Raw genomic sequence first — 13,023 nt, 5'->3', positions numbered from 1 at the left:
GGACAATCAAACGTAATTGCACACTGAATTACAGAAAGTTTTACTAAAATTTGAGGACTATGTAGTGAATACTTTATTGGCGAAATGTCAATCAATTACCTCAAACTTCACTGTTCCTTCAGTAAAATTTCAATCAACCAACTCAGAATTGACTGGTCCTTTGTTTTTTTCAGCAATCATTCATTGTTCTCGTTCTCTTTGCTTTAATCTTATTAACCTTCTGCCTCTAAGCATTTCACTTTTGACTGATGATACATACTACTTATATCTATCGACATCACTAGCATATACCATACCAGAACCAGGATTCACGACCCAAAATATAGAAGCAGATTAACATTAGAGAATACTTTATTCAATAAAATTACAAGGAGTTACACACACTATGAGTCCAGAGTAGAAATCAATAATAAGAAAGAAAATCACGTAATTAATAGTCCGTAGGCTGTGGCTGTTTGTCCGCTCTTAACGACCAATCACACTTTATTTTCACTACCATACATCAAAAGAGCGCTTTATTTTTAGAAAAATCGTGTGACTATTAATTAATTTTTACAGATTTTTTCAGTGTGATGGATAAACAGTTAACTGTTCTGGTTGAGATCATGATTCGATCAATGTTAGACCATCAGTGGAAACCTGGAAGCGCTGAATGAACGTTTCGTCCTGATATGTGACACCTCTGCAGTGCGCATCCACGATCCCGCACAAAGGGGGCTCGACCCCAGGAACTTCGATCTCGCGCGCGAACACTTAACTTCTAAACCACTGGGCCGACCAGCATCCAACGGTGTTAATGTCTAACTTCAACCAATTCACGAAATTGCGTTACCACCATTGAAAACGTGGAAGCACTGGATGGCCGTTTTGTCCCAATATGGGACTCCTCAGAAGTGTCCATCTAGAATCCCATATACCGATATGAAATTTATTGAGTGATTAGAGGTAGCCAGCAAGATACTTTGCACCTCGATGCTAGTTAACAATCATAGGTAAAAACGTAACTGAAACCTTTGTGGAAACGATACTTCAGCTAAATTGATACTCGTCAAAGGTAACATCTCTAATCTTGATAGAATTTATGATTTTTATGAGACTAGGATTCATATTTTATCTAGTATAATAGTCAAAGATATCATTAATGAAGAAAAAAGGACGGCGACTGAAGTTCTGTAGAGTCAAACCAAGTGATAGCTGAATAATAACAAACGTGATATTTATCGTTAATTCTATTCGAATCCCAATGGCTAACTTAGTTAATGACATTTGATTACTGGAAAAAATTTTTAAAAAGTCATCAGTTGTGATTTGAATGTGATTTTGGGTAGATTATTTGTTTAGGTAGATAGATCAACTTCACCTAGGATGAGGTTTATGTAGTTAAATATATATGGCTTCCATTGTATTTTAAAAGAGATATCGTTTGGATTGGATTCAATAGATAACTTAAAAGGTTACCATTACATCAAGTCCGTAAAATATATCAAGGAGTTTTACAATGATGGAACTTCTTATTGTCCTTCTCTGGATTCCACTGCTAGCCACTATCCATCTTTGCTTATAAAACTTATGACTTCAAGCAATATCGAGGTAATTCGTACAGGATGCACATATGCCAACGAGAGATTGATCAATTGCAGTCCTAGATTGAAATCAAACTGATATTATATTTTGATTGAGAACATGAATCGATGAATGTTGGATGCGCACTGCTGAGAATCCCCAAACTAGAACGAGACAGTCGTCCATGGCTTCCAGGTTTTCGATGGTAGTCCAACATTCATCGATCCATGATCTCAATCAAAAACTTAACTATCTCCATAACACCACATTGATGATATTATTTTTTCTAAATTTCAAATGCCTACTTACAAGTCATTAAACTCTATTTATAAAAAATAGATTTTCATCACTAAATTTAATCAAATCACATGAATTCATTTGGTATTGTTTACTTGGATCTTCTCATTGATGTTTAGGGCTGTGATTGATCAGTTTCTCTTATTGGCATATGTGCATACAGTGCGTATTGCCTCAATACTGCCTTAATTCACAAGCATCACAAGTTTCAAGTAAACAATATCAAGTGAATTTAAACTTCACCTCATTGCACAAACAAGTAGCTAAGTGGAGAACGCGATGGTCTTTGAAGCGAACGGTATTGGGTTCGAGTCTCGGCGTGAACATCAACTCAGAGATGCAGGTACATCCAACTGACAAATCCCAAACAGGATGAAACGCACGTCCTCTATTCCACTGCTAGCCACTGACTATATTTGCCTATAAATCACATGAATGTTATAAACCTTTGTGATTCTGGAAGAATAACAAGTGATTAAAGAATGTCTTAATAAGATCAAGTGAAATTCATGTTACAAATTCATAGAGACGAGTGTGATTGAATTTTGTATGGTCAATGAAAATGAAACAGTTATATTACCGTGCAATATGATTTAACTGATTAAAATTAGATTCTAAAACTAATCACTAGTCTAGAGACTAGGCGTCAGCGAGTAGAAATGAAGATTCTTGGTTCGATTCCTGGTTTTGAGTACCAAATACACATCTGTAAGGTATCCTTTACTGAGATAGAATGGTCTACCAGTGGTTCCAAGTTTTCAATGTTGGTTTGGCTAAGATCAGTTCGTAATTTTAAAACTATAGATAATGTGACACATTCAATTATAAAAGTTTGCTTCTATTTCTCAAATGATACCAATTAAGATCATAATTAACGTACAACCTTATACGTAATTATCTCAGCCCAATTTGAAGTACTACATACAAACGATGAGATGAAATTAACTACAAGAATAGAAAATTATTCAAAATGATTTTGAAACAATGATAAAGAGAAAACTTAACATTGAAAAGACAAAATGGAAAGGTATGTATGCAGAAACAGTGAAGCTCAAGATTTATATTGTGATCAATGCCGACCTTTATCACCCAAAGTTTCCAATAATTAGTTACAATAATAGAGCGGACAACTACCAGATAATTTGTATCTATCTACATGTACCTATTTGTTTATCTATAAAATAATTGATTTTTGGTACTTTGTACTGTTCTAATTTCATGCATAAGTTTGTTTTATTAGCTGTTTATAGATTACTCTCAAATAATTGTAAGCCTACAGATGGTCTATGAAGATTGTTGAATTTCATAGTTTAAACCACTAGTGATCCTAGTTAGACAACAAATAAAAACCAGAAAGCACTAGATAATCGTTTTGACTTAGATAGGAACTCCTTAACAATGAGCCTTCATAGTCCTAACAAGGTCGATTCCAAGACTTCAAGGTTTGTGCCAATCTATGACTAATGAAGCTCAATCACAATAGGTGTAAAACATGTACCGACAGTCTTTTATGCAGACAGATGATGAGGGACGATAAGAGAAGATGAACGTATCAACGCAGTGAGTTACAGATCACTCAGTTTTAATAGTTATGAATAACACACAATTAAATATACAGACACATACACACACATGTACCAAGCCTGATCAAGGTTACACATGAGTAACTAACTAGGTCAAACATATGGGTGATAGGACAAATAGGATGATTAGAATAATTTATTTATCAATATAAGGTTGAATATTGAGTTTAGATTGATATAATTAATGGAACAATGTTAGACCACCATTGAAAATCTGGAAGTGCTAGACGGACTATGGGACTCCTCAGTAGTGTACATCTACGATGCTGAATTGAGGGAATTCTAACTCAAGACATTCGATCTCACACGCGAACAATTAATTTCTAGATCACTAAGCTGATCGCCATCCAGTGGTGTTAATATCTTACTTCTATCAATCCATGATCTTGCTCAACCATTCATCTATTGTCTGAGGTAGATACATATCTTAGCCCCACACGGATTGGACTTCCCTGGTCACGGTTAATCTCACTAAGACTTTAAGAAATTCATTCTGAAACTAGTTACTAGTGAGCACATGATTATTATCCATTTCAAGGATTTGTATAAATTGTAGTATTTTCAAGGTTGAATTCATTGTGTTCAGTCAACTAAAGTAAAATAAAATGCTCTGTCTCTCTTGCTTTCTCTGTAGATATATGGGAGATTAAAATCAGTCATTTATGACATTGATTATTCCTATTAATAATGTATAGAATAATTGATTTTCATACTTTAAATGTCCAGTAATTTGAATTATAAAAAGGTACTTGTTATTATTGTATTGATCGACATTATTTATTCTGATTTACTATGGTAACAAATTATTTATAGTAACTTATAGAAATATGAATGAATATATTTAGTGATATATAATAACTATAGTTAACAACGATAATCTCTTTCAATGTATGTAAACACTGACATAAATTAAGTCAGAATAAAAACGTTAATTGTCCAAATGATTTATCATTATTTTAATTATTACGATCATCATCATCATCATCATCATCATCATCATCATCATCATCATCATCATCATCATCATCATCATCATCATCATCATCATCATCATCATCATCATCATCATCATCATCATCATCATCATCATCATCATCATCATCATCATCATCATCATCATCATCATCATCATCATCATCATCATCATCATCATCATCATCATCATCATCATCATCATCATCATCATCATCATCATCATCATCATCATCATCATCATCATCATCATCATCATCATCATCATCATCATCATCATCATCATCATCATCATCATCATCATCATCATCATCATCATCATCATCATCATCATCATCATCATCATCATCATCATCATCATCATCATCATCATCATCATCATCATCATCATCATCATCATCATCATCATCATCATCATCATCATCATCATCATCATCATCATCATCATCATCATCATCATCATCATCATCATCATCATCATCATCATCATCATCATCATCATCATCATCATCATCATCATCATCATCATCATCATCATCATCATCATCATCATCATCATCATCATCATCATCATCATCATCATCATCATCATCATCATCATCATCATCATCATCATCATCATCATCATCATCATCATCATCATCATCATCATCATCATCATCATCATCATCATCATCATCATCATCATCATCATCATCATCATCATCATCATCATCATCATCATCATCATCATCATCATCATCATCATCATCATCATCATCATCATCATCGAATCATCATCATCATCATCATCATCATCATCATCATCATCATCATCATCATCATCATCATCATCATCATCATCATCATCATCATCATCATCATCATCATCATCATCATCATCATCATCATCATCATCATCATCATCATCATCATCATCATCATCATCATCATCATCATCATCATCATCATCATCATCATCATCATCATCATCATCATCATCATCATCATCATCATCATCATCATCATCATCATCATCATCATCATCATCATCATCATCATCATCATCATCATCATCATCATCATCATCATCATCATCATCATCATCATCATCATCATCATCATCATCATCATCATCATCATCATCATCATCATCATCATCATCATCATCATCATCATCATCATCATCATCATCATCATCATCATCATCATCATCATCATCATCATCATCATCATCATCATCATCATCATCATCATCATCATCATCATCATCATCATCATCATCATCATCATCATCATCATCATCATCATCATCATCATCATCATCATCATCATCATCATCATCATCATCATCATCTTCATGTGTCTTTGTCGTATTATGATGCCTCACATAGAGGAACCTTAATAACCATGAGATCAACTGAATTTAGTAATCTTCATTGTTAGATTCCTGTGGTTGAATGACCTGCGGTTTTAGTGTTTTCTAGGAAATCTGTTGTTTCTTCATTCCGTTTTTTAAAGTATATGTACTACTGAGAAGTTTCAGACTAGGATGAAAGAGTTCTTGAATTCTTCATAATTTACAACAGTATCTCAGATTAATGTTATAATGTGACCCAAACTAATTTCAAATTCATTTATAATGGTTTTTGAATCCTTCCATTGATGGTATAGACTCTAGTTGGTTAGTTACTTTTAGAGTAAGTAAATCCTATTCGAATTCTCTCGATATCACTGTTAAGTTACAACTGGTTTAAGCAGCTTCAGATGTAAATTCAAACTATCCATAAAATTTAAGTATTCACTTGTTTACTCTTCATGATATTTGTTTGTTCTGATGAGTACTGATATTCGTCGACAGCAAATCATGTACCTCGTGTTGTTGAATGCTAATTTAATTCAGAAACTGTCAAACACAATAGGGCTATTTCATTTAAGTAGTTAGAGAGTCTTCAACAGTAAGGGATGGATTATGTTATATGAGAATGAGAGCAGAACCTTTGGGTCACATAGTTACACTTTTTCATTTGAATTACTAACTCTAAGTTCCAAAGTTTATCCTTTTAAGTCGTTGTTGCCAAGTGACAGGATAAGTAGACTTCAAGATCAGTGATGACTTTGTGTAAGGGATAAAATGTTAACCAGAAATAACACCGGATATGTAGATGGAAGTAAAGCGGTGTTCTTTCATTTTGCCATGAAATAAAAAATTTTGTGATATTTATGAGCCATCATTATTTTAGCACAAGTTGTTGAGCTGATAATCTGCCGCTTGTTGATTAAGTGTCCTATACTTAGGACAGTTATTCCTGGTTCCCAACATTTGTCATACCAAAGTTAGTTCATGATGAAATCTGTAATTTCAGAACTTTGACATTGCTTTCTCTGAGGTAGCACATAATCATATTGCTAATTCGACATGGAAATTTGGAAATCTCACTACTTTTATTTATAGTCAGTCACCTAGGTAATACGTTAATGAACTACCGCTATCGCTTAAGTCGTCGACATTATTGTTTGCGGATGATGTCAAAGTCTGAAGAACAATAAGAAGTGAAACTGATCATTTTATATCTCCAAGCTGACTTATACGAATTAGTTAGATGGGCTCAAGGTTGAGGCTTAGTAGTTAATTCTAGTAAGTGTGCTCATGCAAATCGGACACGGTAATAGTTACCATTATATTATTGATGGTACATCTCTTCCACGCGTTCAAGAACATAAAAACTTAGGAGCAATAATGAGTCATGACTTGAAAACAACTACGCATTGCAACGCAACTGCTACCAAAGGACATCGTGCGTTACAGTCAATTCATCGAACATTCAAATGCTTTGACAAGGAGATGTTTAGAATTTTATATCCCACCTACATAAGACCACATTTAGAGTACTGTATTCAATCAGCTACCCCATGTCTGATAAAGGATACTAACTCACTTGAGCGTGTTCAGCGTGTTGGAACAAAATTAATGAAGTCTTTTTAAACTCCCTTACGATGAGCGCTTAAAACGCCTAAGCCTTTCCCCTTTGTCGTATAGTAGGACGCGAGGTGACCTTATACTGGCATTCCATATCTTTAATTACGATTTGGGTGTTAATATGTCTTATCTCTTTGCTCCCTCCAGCACTAATAACCTCCGAGATCATAGCAAGAAAGTTCACAAACAGCAACCTAATAAACTTAAATTGAGGTACCGTTCTTCTCATCGAGTACTCAATGACTGGAACGCCTTATCCGAATAGGTGAATACTTTCAAGGAGAAGCCGGATCTTCACTGGAAGGCAATCTGTCAAGATTATCACAGGATCACCAACCTACTATCCTTATTACTGAATACATATTCTTTTCTAAACAGATCATGTGACTTCACTCGGTATTGTTTACTTGAATCTCCCCATTTATGTTTAGGACTGCAATTGATCAGTCTCTTGTTGGCATATGTGCATACTGTGTGTATTGCCTCGATATAGCCTTAATTCACAAGCTTTATAAGCAAAGATGTATTGTGGCTAGCAGTGGAATCCAGGACGCACGTTTCGTTCTATTTGGGACTCGTGAGCTGGATGTATCCATCTTTGTTATTATTATTAGTGGCTTTATTCAATATTATATTTTGTTACAATATAGAATTCTCAGCACAGGGTATTCCAACAAGTTACGTACGCAAAAAAACAGTAGCAAATACAAAAAGAAAGGTTTTAAAAAAAACCCGAAAAACTGTACAACTTTTAAAATTAAAGTCATGTTAAGAATACAAGTTATTGACTAGGTTAACTCTAACAACCTGTTCGTCACAGGGTATATTTGCTAGGTAAGGTATTATAGAACTTTTATACTTTTGCTTGCGTGCATGGATTTTAATGTAGTTACGTCTGGTTCTTGTATATCACGCTTGTCAATTAAGGCTATATCGAGGCAATACGCTTAGTATACACATATACCAATAAAAGACTGATCAATTACAATCCTAAACATCAATAGGAAGATTCAAGTAAATAATACCAAGTGAATTTAAACTCCATCCCATTTCACAAACAAGTGACTGCCAGAACTCAGTAACTAAATAGATAACACGATAATATTTGAAACGTACAGTACTGAGTTCGAGCCCCAGAGTGCACATTAACTCTGAGATGCAGGTACATCCAATTGACGAGTCCCAAATAGGATAGAACGCGCGTCCTAGATACGACTGTTAGATCATGTAATATTTTACTAAAGTATCACATATAATTATTACTAAAATCAATAGTGTTACGTAACTAATTTACACGCACTGCTGAGGAGTCCCATACTAGGACGAAACGGCCGTCCAGTGCTTCCAGGTTTTCAATGATGGTCTAGCTTCAACTGACTCATAATTACAACCTGTGAAATTTACTAAAGTCTCCACAAAAACTCATTCTGATAAAACGTCATATAGACAATCATAATTAGTATTCATTTCAATTCATTTACAATAATTATCATGTTGTGTATGTTGTCTTATCCAAACTTTAGTGTTTATAGCAATCATATATATGAACTCATTGTTATAATGACAAATTTGTATCTATGTTAATATTGAAGTTTATAGTAAGTGAATTTCATGCATGATGAAGTTTATACTGTATTCTATCAACATAAATTGGTCAGTTTAACTGACCTAATAATCTTATGAAACACAGATGAATAAAGGTCAAGGATACAATTATAATGAATTTCAGATTATGGTATGATTTTTGATTGAATCAATAAATGTAGGTTAGGTTATGATTCAGTCAGAAGACCAATAAAGTATTATAAGATCATAAAACATGTTTTGAGTAAATGTGTATTTTTAATAGTTGAGATCATGAGTCAATTGAAGCTAGATCACCATGGAAAACTTGGAAGCACTGGAAGACCGTTTCGTCCTATTACGGGACTCCTCAGTAGTGCACATCAGCGTTCACGCGCGTAACCGATAGGTCCTGGGAATTCAAATCTCGCGAGTTAGTATCGTGGATACACACTGCCGAGGAATCCCACAGTAGGACGAAACAGTCGTACAGTGCTTTCAGGTTTTCCATGGTGATCTAGCTTCAATTAACTCATGATCTCAACTGATTGAAATTACTATATTATCCATAAAACTCCTTCTGATACTAATGTGTATTTCTTGACCTCATTTGATGTTGTCACTGAAAATTGGTGGGTACTGAACAACTGTTTCGTTTTAATATTTGACTTTTAACTATTACACAGTCATGGACTCAGGATTTCTAAGTTTAGTGGTGAATGCTTGACTATACTTGGTTTCAGGCCTTATGGTATGTACCTCTAGCTTTAATCAAATTACAATGCAGTCCAATGGTGTTAGTTTAGATTGTTTCACTATTTAAATTACTGAACTCCATCAATCATAACTTTTAATTAGAACCTCTGAAACTCATATCGAAATAAGTCGATAGTTGAAGTAGAATGCAGAGCATCATGTCAGATATCATAACAGTTTAAATGCTTTACATAAATTTTTCTGGATTTAATTATGGAGACCGATTAGAAATAACTGAAACAACGCATGCGATTAATTTATATTTTCAGAACTTGAATCACGAACTGATTTTAGCTCGACCACCATTGAAACTAGGAAGGACTGGAAAGTTGTCTTGTCCTAGTATGGGAATAAAGTATGTTCGGAAGAGGGGTGCTATCAATTTACATGGCAATAAAGTATTTTCAACATATGGTAAAAGGTAAAAACTTTCTTGTGTACACAGGTCAGAAACCTCTTACGAAAGCATTATGCGCCAAATAAGATAAATATTCTCCGAAGGAAATTCGACAATTAGAAATTATTTCCCAATTTACTTCTAGTATACGATATATTAAAGACAATAATAACGAAGTAGTGGATGCTCTATCTAGAACAATGATATGAGCATTCATTTTTTTGGAAACAGTAATCACAATCTGGCGGCATTGCAATAGGCGAATGTTGAACTAAGCACGTTAAGACCCGTTAAAAAGACTTCCTTAGTAATCGAAGAAGTTTAATTCACTAGTGCAAAAGTAATATATGACATGCTAAGAGGCCGACGCGATCATTTATTTCGAAACTATTGTGACAAAAGGTATTTGGAATTAGACATAACATATCTCATCCTGGAATAGAAGCCAAGGTCAAATTAATCAGAGAACGCTTCCTATGGCTAATTACGTTTCGGTATATGCGTGAATGGACGTAGGCATGTATGAAGTGTCAACAGTCAAAGTCCATCGTCATACTAGTTCTGCAATAGGTTCTTTCTCTCACCTCTACACTAGATTTATATATATAATGAGACCACTGCCAATTTTGAACGGCCACAGCTATTCTTTTACCTGCCTTGATAGATTCGAGTGGTGGCCTGCAGCAGTGTAAATAAAGGACACCTCAGTTAAAACTGTAGCTAAAACTCTGGTTAAAAGTCGGGTTTCTTTTCATGAAGTATCAGAGATTATTACAACAGATAGGGGGGGGCAAAATTCGAAAGTCACCTCTTCCAGCAGCTCTCAAAACTTCTTGAAATTAAACGTATTCGCACAATACCCTACCGTCCGATGGTGAATGATATGACTGAACGCTTGCGTAGGCAATTAGAAGCTTCCCTCACAACTGTGCTTGTCAGCAATCATTGCGCCAACAAGCTTCCTCTGTTCAAGTTAGGTTTAACAAAAACAATTAAACTGGATATCGGATATTGTCCAGCAGAGTTGGTCTATGGACTACTTTACGTCTATCGGGAGAAAATCTGCTTCAGGTAAAAGTGCTCCGACTAATGTAACCAAATATGTACTGTTATATTCGAACGAAGAATAAATAATTGGTAACTGGTAGGGATTATTTATGGACTATTATTACATATATTCTATTGAGTAACTATATTACATATATACTCATATTCCTTTAATTATAAGCTTCCATTCAACCCATTGACTACTATTATACGGTTTATTATTCCCAAGTTATTTTCATTTTATTATTTACAGTCTCTTACAATCACAGCCACTTTAGAACTGATCTTGAATAACTGTCATTTTCTTATTTTGTGGAGTGATGCAGTCTGTTCTGCTCGTATATAAACTACACGTGCCTGAAATATACGATCCATACATTGAAGGCTGGGTTGGGCGAGAAATTGTTACATACAGGACCAGTAAGGACTCATGTTTGACGCAAAGCTGCCAGTCCTGACTAACGCACTATTGATTTAGCGCAATAATAAGGTCATATGGATCGGCATTCTTATTGGCGATTTTACCAGGGGATAATTGACAGGAGCAAAAGTCATAACACTTACAATGTCTAAAAGCATACATGAACGATTTAAAAATAATGCGTCCTAGATAACAGCAGAGACGAGTATATGTACCATAGCAACTGAATAATAGCACTCATAAATTCATCGGAAAAGACAATGTATAATCTCCTTTGTAGCTGAATTATGATAGCCCGTTTAAAGTGGATGAGAAGATAGATAAAACAGTTACTGTAGAAAAAGCTGTTAAGACGGATGTGATTAACATCAACTAAGTTAAACCAGCTCTCATTGAAAGTGATGATCAACCGACAAGTTTAGATCCTTCAAAAACTCTAACACCACCGAAACGTTAGTCTCAATCATCAACGTACGGAAGTGAAGAAAGCTAGAGAGACCACAATAGCAACGAGACATAGTCGAAAATTTAAGTGGCCGCAACGGTATATATCCACAAATTTGAATCAATAATTTCTTTCACTGTTTTGGATATAAATAAGTTTTCTCCCTCTTTGATTTGTATATGCTCATCATTAAGTCTACATCACCTATCATAAAATTAGACACATTTTGTATACTTTTATCATTATTTAATCTGGCCTCACGGATGTGCACGAACTCAGACATACATAACAAATGTTGGTTTGCATAGTGGTCTCATCTTATATCTTAATCTGTAAACTTCGATATTTTATGTGTATCATAGTTATCCTGTCCAGTTTAACATATATATATATATATATATATATATATATATATATATATATATGCGAATGAGCCATTGAGATATTTGAGCAACTAATATTCAAGCTAGTTAGAGGAATGTGTTTGTAGGCTGTACTATTTGATCAGGTATATATGATGATAATAATAATATCAAATTGTTACTATCCCAACGACACTGTATTTTGAATAAGTTAGTTGAACAGCTTGACAAAATTAAATGTAAACAAACTTAAGTGTAAGAGAGGTGCTACTAAAATAACCCCCCCCGGCAAACAAAGATACCTAAAAAAAAAGATGTCTGCTTTTGCAAATAAATGTTAAACTGGACAGGATAACTATGATACACATATATATATGCTTATTCGCTTAATTTGCTTTTGGTTTACTGATCTGTGCCATTCAATAATAAACTTTAGTTGGAGCTTTGTGTTGCTTACTGAATCCTTGCACCGTTGGGATTTATTTAATAACGGTTATCAGAACGATTGATATACAAAGCCTTATGAATTATCATGAATATAATCCACTATAAATTGAAATTAATAATTAGGTAAGATATTTGTAGAAATCTATTCCGTTCAAAGATAATAACGGAATCATGAATGTACTATGTTGAGGAGTCCAATATTGAGGTGAAA

The 13,023-nt window shown here is 34.2% G+C and overlaps 1 protein-coding gene across 1 annotated transcript in view; it reads right to left on the bottom strand.

The window, feature by feature from the left end:
* Positions 1-2,178: 2,178 nt before the first annotated feature.
* Positions 2,179-13,023, bottom strand: part of MS3_00004877 (uncharacterized protein) — a 32,134-nt gene continuing 21,289 nt past the window's right edge. The window contains exon 8 of the mRNA XM_012939804.3: positions 2,179-2,280. The gene's annotated coding sequence lies outside the window, so the exon portion shown is untranslated. The remainder of the gene's footprint in view (positions 2,281-13,023) is intronic.

Source organism: Schistosoma haematobium, chromosome 3, assembly GCF_000699445.3.
Source record: "Schistosoma haematobium chromosome 3, whole genome shotgun sequence".
Classification (NCBI taxonomy): Eukaryota; Metazoa; Platyhelminthes; class Trematoda; order Strigeidida; family Schistosomatidae; genus Schistosoma; species Schistosoma haematobium.
Note: the sequence above shows the minus strand (reverse complement) of the source record. Positions and strands in the feature narration are given on the sequence as shown.